Source organism: Prionailurus viverrinus, chromosome D3 (assembly GCF_022837055.1).
Source record: "Prionailurus viverrinus isolate Anna chromosome D3, UM_Priviv_1.0, whole genome shotgun sequence".
NCBI classification, from domain to species: Eukaryota; Metazoa; Chordata; class Mammalia; order Carnivora; family Felidae; genus Prionailurus; species Prionailurus viverrinus.
The window spans coordinates 41,243,392-41,256,603 of record NC_062572.1 but is presented as its reverse complement, the minus strand read 5'-3'; the positions used below and the strand labels follow the sequence as shown (position 1 = coordinate 41,256,603).

General features: G+C 39.1%; 1 long non-coding RNA gene across 2 annotated transcripts; it reads left to right on the top strand.

Annotated features, from left to right (window-relative positions):
• Positions 1 to 963: 963 nt before the first annotated feature.
• On the top strand, positions 964 to 12,866 carry LOC125149382 (uncharacterized). Of its 2 annotated transcripts, XR_007145907.1 has the most exons (4): positions 1,741 to 1,919; positions 6,154 to 6,416; positions 9,493 to 9,701; positions 12,417 to 12,866. It is a non-coding gene; the product is annotated as an uncharacterized LOC125149382 (long non-coding RNA). The 2 variants fall into 2 exon arrangements; XR_007145906.1 differs by lacking the exons at positions 1,741 to 1,919; positions 6,154 to 6,416 and adding an exon at positions 964 to 1,734.
• The last annotated feature ends 346 nt before the right edge of the window (positions 12,867 to 13,212 follow it).

Genomic DNA, 13,212 nt, shown 5'->3' with positions numbered 1-13,212 from the left:
AATGGGGGAGGGGCAGAGAGAGAGGGAGACACCGAATCGGAAACAGGCTCCAGGCTCTGAGCCATCAGCCCAGAGCCTGACGCGGGGCTCGAACTCACGGACCGCGAGATCATGACCTGGCTGAAGTCGGACGCTTAACTGACTGCGCCACCCAGGTGCCCCTAAGGCTGGAGAATTTAATGCCAGCAATGCATGGTTTGATAATTTTAGAAAGGGATTTGGCTTAAAAAAATGTCAAGACAACAGGAAAAGCAGATTCTGCCAACCAAGAGGCAGCAGATGAATTCCCAGGTGCCATGAAGAAAATCATTAAGAAAGGATATCTGTTTAAACAGGTCTTCGAGGCAGACAAAAGTACTCTATTCTAAAAGAAAATTGCCACAAAAACCATTTATTAGTAAAGAAGGGACGTAAGCACCAGTTTTAGGGCAACAAGGGATAGGCAAGCTGCACTGTTTTGTGCAAATGCAGTGGGTTTATGATCAGTACTGCCTTTATCTATAAAGCTGCTAACTTTCCAGCCTTGAAGGGAAAAGATAAATGCCAGCTGCCAGAGTTGTGATTTTATGGCAAGGAGGCCTGGACGATGAGACCCGTTTTCTGAATTGGTTCCACCAATGTTTCTTTCTGAGGCCAGGAAGTAACTTGCCAGTAAGAAACCACCTTTTAAAGGTCTTGTGATCTTGGACAATGCACTTGCGCCCCACCCCCGCCCCCCCGCCCCTCCACTGAGCCCCATGAATTCAACACTGAAGATGTCAAAGTGATCTACCTGCCCACAAACACAATGTCTCCAATTTGGCCTCTTGATCAGTCTTAAGGACCTTTAAGGCTCATTACACACAGTACTACATGGAAAGGATTGTCCGTGTTCTAGAAGAGAATCCAAACCAGACATCATAAAAGTCTGGAAGGATTACACCATTGAAGATGCCACCGTTGTTTCAGAAGAAGCCATGGAAACCATCTAGCCTGAAGCAGTGAATTCCTGCTGGGGAAAACTGTGTCTAGAGGTTGCACATGACTTCACAGGATTTATGATAGAGATTATGACATAGAAATCGAAGAAATCATAAAGTGGATTGTGGACATGGCAAAAAGGCCAGGAGGTAAAGGGCTTCTTGGAGAAATTCCAGAATTAACAGGCACCACACCAGATGAATTAAGAGTTGTCTTGACGGACATGAGTTGTCTTCATGAACAAATTGACGTTAGATAATCTGGCAGAAGAATCCTGATTATTCAAGACTGCTTTTGACTTCCTTTACAACATGGACTCTTCTAGGACATGGGTGCTGAAACTAAAGTACGTAGAGGAAGAAAGATTGGTATTGTACAGAAAGCTTTTTAGAGAAATGAAAAAGCAAAAAAGGTCAAATTATGAAATATGTATTTCTGTAAAGTTGCACCCGCCTCTTCTGCCTTCCTTTCTACCTTCTGCACCTCTTCCCCCCCATCACCCCTCGTCCTCCTCAGTCTACTCAACAGGAAGATGATGACAATAAAGACCTTTAGGATGATCCGCTTCCATTTAGTGAAGAGTAAGGAATCATTATGCTGCACCGTTAATAAACATCCGTTGTGTCTTCATGTGAAAATATAGTAACTGTATGGCAAGAACTATGCGAAACATTTTCTGTCCTCCTCATCATCACTGCTTAAGTATTCATCACGTAGAATATCACAAACCAGATTTGTATGGAAGTGGATAGCCTATCCTTTCACAGGCATGGGGTCAGTGATATTTAACATAAAATTAATAATGTGTTAGTTTTCTTACTGTTTTATAACTTTGCTTTCAAAGAATTACCACACAATATCTCTGACTGCCATCTTTCTCTCGCTCTCTCCATACCCTGCCTTCTCCCCCCGCCCCCCACCTATAACTGGAGAAACTATGTATCAGCCTGTCATCACAGGTAAGTGTTTTTTTTTAATGTAACAATATTTTCAATACCGTACTATGAATATGACTGTAATCCTGTATACCATAAGATTTTATAAGAGTTCGTTCACTAGGGTATAGACTGGGCTACCATGAAGCAACTGTATCCATTACAATAGGCTACATTAAGCACTCATCTTGCTGCTTCTTCATTATCAATGAATGCATCATTATACCTATAAATAAAAATGAATTTCTTATTCACCTTACCTTTCACTTTCGATGTCTAGTGTTAGTAATACAGAGCTACAGTGTGTTGTATGATATAAGGCAATATTGATTAGGTACTGACAGATATTTGTCTTCTAAACAGAGGAAGCAAACTTATGGTATCAGTAAATACAGGATATATATATATATATATATATATATATATATATACACACACACACACACACACAGGACAGATATATATATTATATATAATATATATATATAATATATATATAATATATATATCTCCTTATGATTTTCTTTTCTCTAGTTTATTATAAATAGACTGTATAATATAAGGCAATTATTATAAATAGACTTGTATAATATAAGGCAATATTGATTAGGAACTGACAGATATTTGTCTTCTAAACAGAGGATGCAAACTTATGGCATCAGTAAATACAGGATATATATATACACACACACACACACACACACACACACAGGACAGATATATATATATATATATCTCCTTATGATTTATATATATATAAATATATATAATATATATATATTATATATTATATATATATATATATTATTATATATATATAAATATATATAATATATATATATCTCCTTATGATTTTCTTTTCTCTAGTTTATTGTAAATAGACTGTATAATATAAAGCAATTATTATAAATAGACTTGTATAATATAAGGCAATATTGATTAGGTACTGACAGATATTTGTCTTCTAAACAGAGGATGCAAACTTACGGTATCAGTAAATACAGGACAGATATATATATATATATACACACACACACACACAGGATATATATATATTATATATATATACTATATATAATATATATAATATATATTATATATATATCTCCTTATGATTTTCTTTTCTCTAGTTTATTATAAATAGAATATATAATACATATATAACAATATGTGTTAATAGACTTTCGGTTATTGGTAAGTCTTGTAGTAAGCAGGGGGCTGCTAAGTTTTTTGGGAGTCAACAGTTATATGCACATTTTCCACGGTGCAGGGGTTTGGTGCTCTTAACCCCCACACTGTTCAAGGCTCAACTGTACAACTAAATCTACTCACAACACAATGTGCTATACCAGAAAGTGGGGTCAATAGAAGAGTCCACTGAAAATATTCTGCTGGACCAGTTAATGATTGCTTTACACACACACACACACACACACACAGTCACAAGATAGCACTGAAGATCAGCGTTATCACCCTCTTCAAGTATAATCTGGACACTGGTGGATAGACTCGCATGGCAGCAGTTAGACTGCTCAGTTTTGGCAATAAAATCATAGTCATTTTGTTGTTGCTGTTTTTTGATGGCTAGCATCTGATAAGCGGTAGAAATTTGGTAGCCAGAAACAGTGATGCTCTGGATACTAACAGAGATGAGGGAAACAACAGGATGAACTGTGAAGGATGGTTGACAGGTGATACTTTACGGTGTTTTTTTTTTATCTTAAGTTGGGTTCCCTGGAGACAGACTCTGAGATGGGGATTTGAGAGCAGGAAGGTCCGTGGGGCTGGGGGTGGTACTGGGGAAAACTACCACTAAAGTAGCGAGGGAAGAAGGACTGGGTGAGGGAAAGTGCTGAACTTGAGAACTGGGATGGCCCTTCAGAATTATCCCAAATTAAGGAAAGGGGGCTGGGCCTTTGTGTCCCCCTCACTGACTAGTCATTGCACGTGGACTGCCCTGGAGAGGAAGCATAGCCCTGTGTGTGACAGCTCCTTTCAACTGAAGGCAGTTCCCCAGAAGGGACGTGTCTGAGAGGCATCGGTGCCAACACTCCCAGCAGGGGGTGGAATAAATACCTAAAGGGGTATCTGGACGGCCCATCACAGCATCCATTAAAACTGGCAAGTTTAAATAACAATATATTTAAGGGAGAGTAACTGGCATATAATCTGTACATAAAGGACATCCAATAAATATTTGTTGAATGAAGAGTGGCTATTATGAAGGAAGAATGATAAGCGAAGGACTTAAACTTCATCAGAAGGGATTTAAATGAGGCTGTAGGAAAATACAGAATTATAACAGACCATGGAGAAAGCAGAAAACTTCAGCTCTCCTATCTGTATTGTGACTTGGTCATTGGATTAAATCGTTACAATGACTCAGATCTGAATTATTCAGCCTTGGGGGAAAAGTAGAAGGTAAAGTTCCAAAAGGGGCTCTGATTTGGGGAATCGAGGTTCAAGTGAGCCCCCCTACCCCCTCTGTAAAATAGCCACTATTGCACTACATGAGTTTGAGAGGAAATTTCACATCTTTAAGAGTCTTTTGTGAAGCAGGAGAGTGAAGTGGAAAGCATCATTGATTGAATCTTTCCAAAATTAATGACTCTTTCCACTTGGAGCCCTTTCAACTAACATAATCATGATCTAAGGTTCTTTCTCAAGGTCATTTCTGAGCACATTCTGAGCGTCAGGACCCGCTCACCTTGCCGCTAGCAATTTAATCACAAAGACATTTCCCCAACATTACGCATTCCTGCATTAGATGATGCCCCTTACTTTCCTCAACATCCACATTTAAAAAAAAAAAAAGGCATATAATTAGATGCTTGCACTGAATGAGTTTTACCCATGACTTACACGGTAATTTCAAAGATGCTTCACCTTCTTTTCTCAGTGGTCTTCAAACGAATGGAGATTCTAACAATCCACAAGTCTGTCTGTTGCTCAAGATTTATCCAGTTAAAGACTAAAAAATAATCTATTAAGTATCTTTAAGCTATCATGACACGAACAAAAATGCATAAATTCGATGTGCTAACTATAAATTTTTACTGTGACTCACCAATCTGTTCCTATAAAGATTAAATCATTTTTATGTGGATCCCAAAAGCTCCTGTCATTTTCATGTATTTTAAAAAGAATCCCCATATTTCAAATAAACTATTTTTTAAAAACTTAAAAATATAAAGTGGGTTTAGAATTCATTTTTTAATGTAAAAGAGGAAGTCTTTTCTTCAAATAAAAAATAATGTCAATCTTATTATGCAAAATGTATATTTTCTAGACATGCCTGTTTAACTCTTTCATTCAAAGTATTTGGGGAAGAATATTCTTTTCTGTCTGCGACCACAAATGTAACTTTTTGGTCACCTCAGAAATTGGTTTATTTCTAGTTTAAAGGACAGTCAGATCTCTTCCTGGCATCTTAATCTATATAAGTGTAATTAAACAAGATGCTTCTATCTTGCAGGGCTGACCCATTAGCCTGGATCACTGGCTTTGCCTGTGCAGGACATCTAGGACAGGAGACATACGGGCACACACCTATACACCCACCACATACACATGCATCTCCCCTGAAGCCTGAAATTCGACCAACAATAAATCATATACCCTTTGTCCTAAGATTCGCACTTCTCGTGGTCTTCTGTTAAAATATTCCTCAACAGGGTATCATTAAAGTGACGGGGTTGGCAGAGGCACAGTAATTTGTGTGTTTTCTGCGTGAAAGGGAAGAGGTGCAAAATGTTGCCAAGATAGAGGTCTGATGCATGAATCAGCACTGAAAGAAATTGAGAATAATCCAAAATAATGCAAAAATAATAATGGACTATTTACCATTATTTACATTTTTAAAGTTTATTTACTTCTCTTAAGAGAGTGAGCAAGCAGGAGAGGGACAGAAAGAGGAAGAGGGAGAAACCCAAGCAGGCCCCACACTCAACGCTGAGCCCAGTGCAGGACTCAATCTCACAACCTTGAGATCGTGACCTGAGCTGAAATTAAGAGTCAGACGCCCAACCATCTGAGCCACCCAGGTGCCCCGACATTATTATTTACTGACAGGCACTAACAAGGCACACAATACTATGTTCTTAAAGCTAGGGATAAAAGATAATGGTTGATATGGCAATGCGACTTCATTTAATGATTTTGTAGATTTGTTTTCCTTTTCTAATATTGTTAGTAACCTGGCTATTTTCAAGTGTGAGAATGACAAAGTCTTAATACAGGTCCATTCCTTCTTTTGCAGCATTAATGAAGTCATTGCGTGGCTAAACCTTGTTCTGAAGACAGCTTCAATCTCAAGGAAGAAAATAACCTGGACTCCTATTCTGAAAGACTTGACCCGTAATATAAATCAGGGCCCAAACAACAGCACTGTCCAGTTGCAATGACTATCATGATGAGCCCCTGACCTTCAGCACTGAGTGCAATTGATCTAGCTATTACTGTTTACTTAATGGAAAAACCTCTCTCCTGCTTTCAGATTTGTCCCAAGGCTTAGCCACAAGAGTAAGATTTCTTTTTAAAATGTGAGTTCATTCATTCTACAGACATTGAGTATCTGTAAAGCGCCAGGTCCTGTGCTGGGGCAGGGGACCCTCGAATGAATTAGGTACAGTTTCCACCCTCAACTGCCGTGACCATAGCAAGTTTTTATCGCCTTTGCTCTCCCCAAGTGAGAATGGCCAACCCTCGAAACTACTGTAAATTCACCGTGTGTGAGATTCAAGCCCAGCTTTCACAAAGCCTCTCAAATTCAGCTGGTGTTTTTATGGTGGTTTTTCATACATTCTTAATTTTGTTTTTCTCAACTTTTCAAGTTTTAACTTTTTTAAAAATATGGACCTCAGATAACCAAGTTTAAGATGACTGTAGACTTGAGTTTATGATATTTTATTATCATCAATCCACAGAACACTCTCTTATAGAATGCCCTGCAGTTTAACTTTTTTCCTCTATGATCTTTGGTCACTAATTCCACACCTCCCTCCCCCTGAGACAGCTTCTAGAATATATTTAAAGTGTGTTCTTTTATTCTACTTTTATACACACACACACACACACACACACACACAGAAGCTTTGAACAATTTGCGCATGGAGCATGTTTAATTTACATAAATGATACTGTGGTATAAATATCTTTCTAACTTTTTCTATTCAACATTTTTTTAAAAGATCTATCCATGTTACTGAATATACATCTAAGTTACTGTTTTTTATACTCCATAACATACCATCCTATGCGTGCATTGGTAAGTTTACCAATGGCAATGGCTGTCATGAGCATCAATACACTTTTTCCTTGAGCGCTTGAGTGACTTTCTGAAGAAATATCCAATAGTACAATTGCTAGCGTGTGTATAATTGTTAGATATGTACATAGTTAATTTCAATAAATTCAGTGAAATTATTTTCCCAAATAGCTGCCTGAAGGTCTCCATTTTTCTGCATCTTCACCAGCATTTGATATTGCATGACTTTTTAGTTTTTGTCTTATGATTATAGATTGGCATCTTATTGATGCCTTAATTAGTATTTTCTTTTTTAAAAAATAATTTTTAAAATTTTATTTTTTGAGAGAGAGAGGGAGACTCCAGGCTCCAGGCTCTGAGTGCTCAGCACAGAGCCTGACTTGTGGCTTGAACTCATGAACTGCAAGATCATGACCTGAGCCAAAGTTGGATGTTTAACCGACTGAGCCACCCAGGTGCCCCTTCATTAGTATTTTCTGGATTTTTATGCTGTTTGAGCATCTCTTAATAATTATTACTCACTTAGGGTTTTCTTACTGTGAATTGCCTATTCCAAGATGTTACCTATTTTTTATTGTTTTTTCTCACTCTGTAGGAGGAGGGCTGACTTAACTAATCCTACCAAGAATATTATCCAGTTTATCCTTTTAAAAATGTGTTACATAGAATATTTTTTCTTTAAGCCTTTAACACTAGGAAAGCTATTCAATTCTCACAGTCAACTTTTTTTTTGCTATGGCTTTCAGCCATTTCACATGTAATCACAGCTATATTTACCCTTTTAGTGAGTGTACTTGCATTCTTGTATTTTCTCTGAACCCAATTTACTTCAGTGTTATCACCTTTTTTATGTTTCTTGTCATAACCTAACTCAAAAAGATGTTTTGAAGGAGTCAGGCATAATTGAATCAATACATTTATTTTTTCAAAACGTACTGGTTTAATGCTTCTCCTTATTATGACAGAAGGCGCTCCCACTCACTTGGAATGACAATAGGTTATCAGAATTAGAAGACTCTGGAGATCATCTGGTTCAAACACACATTTTAGGTAGGAGATAGAAGATGGCTGAGGTCATCTGAAATTGTTCAGGCAGTACAGGCAGAGACAAAAATAGAATGGCCTAGCACTGAATCTGGTGTTTCATTTCTTTCTATTTTACCAAATTATATTTGAAAACGATTTTGCATTTTATACTTAATCAAAAAGGTACATACATGGGGACATGTGTTCATATGTATGTGCATCTATGTGAAAGTGTGTTTGTATTTTGTAAACTCATGAATTTCTGTTTTTCCCCTTTGGCATTTATCTCTTTGTGACTGTTATGAGCCTTCTGATCTTGTACCTCTCCCATCTTTCCAAAAGCTTTTTATAAATTTTGAGTCTAATCGAGAAGTGCAAAATTACAAGCCATGCTTTGGAAGTCAAATTTAAACTCCTCTCTTTGGTAATCTCTGAGATAGTCAGTATATAAAAATATCATCCAACTTACTAATTATTTGGGTGTTGGCTCTGTTCTTAAGTCATCCATGAATTACTCCCTTTTTAGATTACTTAGCAGCATCAGAAATATTCTCGCTCAGTTTTAGGATTGGAAGGGAAAGTTGTGGTTGAGTGTGGAGCTTCCAATGATGGAGGCCTGACCTCACGTCCTGTGGAAACTCAGCCTCCCTGATAGGGCCAGAGCAGACAGGAAACAACACAGCTGGCAGGCTTCCACTTTCTGACTTGGGCCAAGTGAATATTACTGCCGGAATTATCAATACTAAGGTTTTTCACTAAGTATTTTCTTCTGTGTTCATCAAGACAAGAAAAAGACAAATTCTCCTCTGGCTCTGAAAGCTTGGATAGGAAGCAGCAATGTGGCCATCATGTTCATATGTTCTTGGCCAAAGCAACTCATGTGGCCACAGCTAACTCTGGACAGCTAGAGGAGTATGGTCCTTTATGTACTGGAAAGGGGAGACCAGAAGTGTTTGGTGAAGAGCATACCATTGGCTGTCACACTTGGAAAGCCTCACTTTTGGTGGGATGGTGATGATGGAAACACCACTTTGTCCTTATAGCGTATTGCTGTGTCTAACCAAGGAGCACCCAGGGCATGCCTGGAGATGGGAAAGGGCACTGGATTTGATTGTGGTGTGTAGTGTCTGAGACCTAGAAGGCTGACCCATAAGACTATAATCCAGGAGTAAAACAGAAACCATGAGTTGGGTAGGCCTTGCTACTGAGTCAATGTCAAAGGACCAGAAGGAGAGAGCAAGACACAAACACTGGGCAAATTGGATAAGATCATCACCTAACCTACCTGCTCTCCCTTTTCCACAGATACTTCTTGAGCACTAAGGAGCATGTACAATTCCAGGTTTTAGAGATTTAGCAGTGAATAAGACAACCGGAGGATAAATGACAGAAGGGACATCTGAGGCCTGGAGCGTGTACAGGGAAAGAGCTCTGACCATGTCCAAAGTCAGGGTGTGCACACCCTACACATCACTGAGTATTTTACCTCTCGTTTGCTATATGCAGAAGCACAGGTGAGTATTGCTGTTATAACCATTTTCCCAATGCGGTAACGGTACCTCAGGGTAGTAAAAGTGACTGGCCCATGGTCCCGTAATTGATTCAAGTCTTGGTTCTCTGACTCCAAAGGCCCTTTCACTTTACTTTTACTATGACACTGCTGTTCCCCACACAACACAAGTATCAAATGAAAAGTTTCTTTTTTTTTTTTTTTTTAATTTTTTTTCAACTTTTTTTTTTTTTAATTTATTTTTGGGACAGAGAGAGACAGAGCATGAACGGGGGAGGGGCAGAGAGAGAGGGAGACACAGAATCGGAAGCAGGCTCCAGGCTCCGAGCCATCAGCCCAGAGCCTGACGCGGGGCTCGAACTCCCGGACCGCGAGATCGTGACTTGGCTGAAGTCGGACGCTTAACCGACTGCGCCACCCAGGCGCCCCGAAAAGTTTCCTGAATTTAGATCTTTACCTTCTACAGTTGGCATTTTGTACCGAAGTCTTACTTATAGCTGGCAGTTACAAATGAAAAGAACCATATATGGAGAGAATGTTAATTTAACCATAACCTTATTCATTCGTTCATTTATTAACATATATATTTATTATATTATTGATATTGTATATATTATTCATATATAATTTGTATATTTATTAACATATATATACATTCACATCATATATATACACATGTACATCATATATATACACATGTATATCACATACATAAATATGTATATATACACACATGTATATCATATATATATGCGTGTGTGTATATATATATATACATATACATATGTGTGTGTGTGTGTGTGTGTGTGTGTGTGTGTGTGTATATAGGATACTTCCTGGATTCTTTACATGACCACTAAGAAACTCTTCAGACTGACATTTTCAGTTGCCAAGGAAATCAGGAGTATTTTTAGAAAATTGTTACTTTGATCTGAAACAATCTCTTGTTAGGATCCAAGCAGTCCCATCTCTAAAATAGCCAAATACTCCCATCTCTAAAATAGCCAAATACAGCCAGCCACAAGACGAGTAACTCCGAATCTGCTTCCTTATTGTGGGAAGTGAGTCTTAGTGTCAAAACAGTGCCTGCTCTTCCCAGACTTTCCACGTTGACAGGGTTATGTCGAAGCATGCTCTCCGGCCCGTGCAGCTTCGACTGTGCTTATGAAAGGCAAGGATGGTTCTCAAACGTATTCTTCTTGACCTCCGCCATGCGCACACGCAAGTTAGCGTGAGCTGAATTCAGCCTAAGAAGTGCTAGGCTAAGGCTTATAAACTGTTGCAAACCATTCTTGGGGTAAGTTGGTGGCTTTTTGTCTAAAAGGGTCACACAATGTCCCTTGTTCGCACAGTTTGAGGTATCTAGATTCTCACATGCCATTCCGCGTAAGGAATAAAAAGGATTTAAAAATGCTGCATCAAGGAAATAATGAAGCCAAATCTGCTTTTCCTGGTTTGGAATAGTTTTTATGCTTTTCAGGGTAGAACACTTAACCCTCATCATCTATTGGGTAAGAAATACTTAGGGGTTGAGTATTATCAGGGAGTTAAAAAATACCAAATAGAATAGTTTAGAAAATAAGTGTTTCTGAGTCTGCATTACCAATTAGAAGAAGGGGCTTTGATTATAAGCAGTCACTTCTGCTTCTTTAGATTTTAAAAAGCACCAGGAGATCATAGCATACACCGCTATCCATTTAGTAGTGCCCCCTGTCCTACTTCTGATTCTTTGGTCACACAGTGACTTTCTGGGCTGTGATCTTTAGATCATTTAGTGCAACTACCTCTCAGAAAAGGGATGCAAACATCTTCTCCTTGGCCTTAGTCCTGAAATATCTCACAGAATGGATGTTATCAGTTGGCATTTGGTCTTGGGAGTCTGAGAGTTTTGTTACTTCGCAAGGCGTCATTGTTATTAAGACGTGAATTGTAGGGGTGGTGGTTCAGCCCCAGGGAGACTCAGTCTGCATAGGGGAGCTGTCCCAGCAGTGCAGAAGCAGAGTGTGTCCGGGGGGTTGGTGGTGGGGGAGCCAGATAGATAGCCACCTGCTTCCTGGATCCATCCAGATTCTACTGCAACTACACTGCTGTTCTTAGGTTCAATGCCAAGGGTATACTATGTCAGTGCAATCAGGGGCTAGATAATGGAAATCAGCATGCTCTCTTTGAGAAAAGTATGGAGACTTGCGAGGTTTTTACTATGCACCTACCATATGACTTCTCTGAGTCTCAACTGCCCATTTTTTAAAAAATGTTTATTTATTTTTGAGACAGAGAGAGACAGAGCATGAACGGGGGAGGAGCAGAGAGAGAGAGAGAGAGGGAGACACAGAATCTGAAGCAGGCTCCAGGCTCTGAGCTGTCAGCACAGAGCCCAACGCGGGGCTCGAACTCACAGACCATGAGATCGTGACCTGAGCCGAAGTCGGACGCTTAACCGACTGAGCCACCCAGGCGCCCCCCAACTGCCCATTTAAAAACAGGAATGATAATATACTGTATTAAGGTTAAATGAAATGGCATATTTTACTTTGTAGCCCAGAATATGGAGCATGCTAAGTATTCAAAAAATGTTAGTTCCCTCACTCTCCCTCTCTTTTCCTTAGTGTCACCAGCTGGACTTCAAGACCGGATTTTGGCTGCCTAACTGCCTGTACTTACCAAACTTTGTCTCACATTTTTCCTTAAGCTTTTCCTTCCGGTTTATCTCTTAATTCAGACAAAAGACCCCACAGCATAGCATCCTGTGATGGAAAGCAAAACTACGTCTCAAGCAATAATGACTGTCTGGACAAAGAGTTGGGCAGCCCAGACCACTGGGGTGATGAGATGAGATTGTGCTTAACTCCTGACTCAGTTTGTGCAGATGGACCATGGACTGACCCATGGAGTGACCCATATTTACCTTGTCCTCATTCTAATACTAAAACTAGCCTCCCTGGAACTTCCAGGAGGAATACAAGCCTCATTTACATAACATAGAATGTATGAATAGGCATGTTTTCTTAAGGCACTGCAGGACCTTATGCCTGTCTCTACAAATGATGACAAGGACGCCCTTTTAAAATATTCTTTCTAACCCTACATAAAAGGAACCCATCCACCCTTGCTCAAGGAGTCATGGTTTTGGAAGTTATTCCCTACGATCGCCTTATGTGCTACAAATAAAGTTTCCTCTGTTTGACGACTCACCTGATGCAGTTTCTATCTGTGACTCACCAAGGAGTGAACTCACATTAGTTCGGTTACCGTAGAGGGAGGAAAGTTTTGCAGTTCTTGTTAATACAGATTCACTTGCTAAGTAAAATTTTTATTTATTTGAGATCAACTTAGAATATCATTGTTAGGAAAACAGAAACATAGCAAAGTAGAAGAAAAAACACACCACAGTTTATGGTGACGAAAGTGATTTACTTTCCAGGTCAGCAGCACTGGGCAAAGCCTGAGTAATAAATGACCTTGAATAATATTGATTTTACTTAAAGCTGAACTTTAAAACCATTCTTTGTGGTGCC